We start from the raw sequence: 2,407 nt of genomic DNA, 5'->3' as shown, positions 1-2,407 counted from the left end.
TGACTCACAAAAATAGGTTGAAAGAACTAAAAGCAAAAATTTTTTTTTACAGTGTAATTAATTTCAACATCCATTCTGGCAACCATGCATCATGGGTTCGAATTCCAAGTTAAGCAGTAATAAAGATCTGGCGCATCTGACCCCATGTTTTTCTCAGTTGTAAAAAGCAGCCTATACATTTACAAAAGTGATGAATGGAATGTAAAAAACAATGCTTACCAGACCTGCAGCAGCAGAGTGGGACAGTCTCATCAGACAGACCTGATTACTGAAGTTGCATCCGTAAAGGTACAAGCTTCACGCCGGTTAATGCCCCACTTACCCATTGACCCACTTCTCCCTGTGGAACAAGAGCAGCGGGACTTAAAAGCTAATCCAGGAATGAGATCAGAGCTGTCCAACAAAGAGTAGAGAAAAATAAAGGCTTAGAAGATTAGAAACTCCAGTAGTATAACCAACAACAAGAGCATTGTTAGTTTTGGCTAAATATATTGAAACAAAAGAAAGTGATAGATGTCAACATAGAAAAAGACTAAACTCAACAGACAAGATGTCACCTTATTCTCCATCAACTGTTCTCTCCTTTTTTTGCCCCCCAGTTAAGGTTAAAAAAAAAAAACCCAGCTGCCCCCAACAAACTATCTAAACAAAGGATTTCTAATAAAAAGACAATCATTTATTTAGAGCAACCATGTTTATGAACGGTAGGTGACAGTGACAGCAGGTGACTCAACACATTATAGCCTGTGATAGTCTGTGATTACAGCTTCCTTCTCAAAAATGTCTATGTAAAAAGAATTCGGATGAAGATCCCTAAAAACAGTCTCCAGTCAGTTTTGATGATTGAATAGGGTGTTACGTGTGCACATACATGCTCCAAAGAGCCTCTGCTTCCTCAACAGGAAGTTCTGGGAGGGCTTGGGTACCATAACAACACGCTAATGGAGTTTGAAAATATGGTAAAACATAAGAAGTTGAGCGATTTGGGAAAAATAGAAGGAAAAAATGTCCAATGCAATATCTGCAAGGCAGAACTCGTGTTCCATGGCACCACTATGGTGATGAATGAACACCTAAAGAGGAAGCACGTTGTGACTAAAGAGAGCTTCGTCTAGCAAAGCTAAGATAAGATTAGCGGGAAGAGCAAGCTCTGCCGTGGTAGTTTCATGGGTTTAAAAGGATCATGTGTGGCTGTCATTAACGGGCTGTACGGAGATAAACCAAAAGATCTGCAGCGGATCCGTAGAGACAGTATCTCTCTGTCTGGGGGTTGAATGCTACAGAATCAGCATTCTCTGAACCAATCGCCACCAGGGCGGCGCAATATATGAATTAACCCTGAGAATGAGCCGCTCAGCCAAAGCTTCACTCATATTCTCACATCGTTTGATTCGAAGAGCACGGATTGAAAAGTTCACCACGCAGGCAGAGAGGCACTGTGTCAGCGCAGATCTGCCGCGGAGTTATGGAGAGATGTGAAAACTATTCACGAGCCCCAGAAATGAAATAGTGAGCTAGCCTAAAGTCCAGAGCTTAATTGACGAGTGTAGAGTTCCATTAGCTGCATCAAGCTACAATTCAATGTAACCTAACGTTGCAAAAAGCAGCACAATAACCAAAACATTAAGGAGGTCAAGAAGTTTTCACATACTATATATATTTTTATTAAATTTGATTTAAAGCTTTAAAAAAAGAGTTGCAGATTTTTATTTAGTTTTTCAGATTTAAGTCTTGTTTAAATGCCAGAAACAAATGAAGGATAAAAGCTGCATGGTTTATTAAAGGCTTAATCAACTATTGTCTTTAATTTTAGTTAGCATATAGCTTAAACACTTCAAGTTTACCTCAAAGCGGCATTTTGATCCACTCATGCATTTGAGAGTAATCCTCTAAAAACCTGCACTGTCTGCAGCAGCCCCTCCCACACCAACGAAAACGAGCGGTTGGAAACGTGCTGGTGTAAGCACGATGCCAACCGCTCCCTCCAGGAAGAGTCTGCTCTGACAGCTCCGCCTCCAGACTAACACAACACTCAATTTCCAAACTGAGCCAGTGATGATCAGCAAAAAAACCTAATTACCGCATATCTTCCAGTTGTGTGTGCCTTTAATAAATTCCAGCTCAAACAGGAGTTGCGCTCCTTTTTAAAAACATTTAAAAACCGCAGAACAGGAAATGCTGACATTCACATATCTGAATAAGCATAAATATTTAAAAGCACCTTTCTGAACCAATTTCAGCTGGAACAAAAAGACTGATACACTGACGCGTTTCTCTGTAGATCTCTGATGCATCACATGATCTCCTGCTCTGACCACCTTCACTGTCCCTCTGAGTTTACCTCTGTTCTTCTGGTGAAGCAGATGGAAGCTCTGATCCAAGGATGAAGGCACAGCAGCTGAACAGC

General features: G+C 40.8%; 1 long non-coding RNA gene across 1 annotated transcript in view; it reads right to left on the bottom strand.

Annotated features, from left to right (window-relative positions):
* LOC118598687 overlaps positions 1-1,280 on the bottom strand; it is a 4,769-nt gene extending 3,489 nt beyond the window's left edge. The window contains exon 1 of the long non-coding RNA XR_004947783.1: positions 220-1,280. This is a non-coding gene — a long non-coding RNA (uncharacterized LOC118598687). The remainder of the gene's footprint in view (positions 1-219) is intronic.
* Positions 1,281-2,407: the final 1,127 nt, after the last annotated feature.

Source organism: Oryzias melastigma, linkage group LG1, assembly GCF_002922805.2.
Source record: "Oryzias melastigma strain HK-1 linkage group LG1, ASM292280v2, whole genome shotgun sequence".
Lineage (NCBI taxonomy): Eukaryota > Metazoa > Chordata > Actinopteri > Beloniformes > Adrianichthyidae > Oryzias > Oryzias melastigma.
Note: the sequence above shows the minus strand (reverse complement) of the source record. Positions and strands in the feature narration are given on the sequence as shown.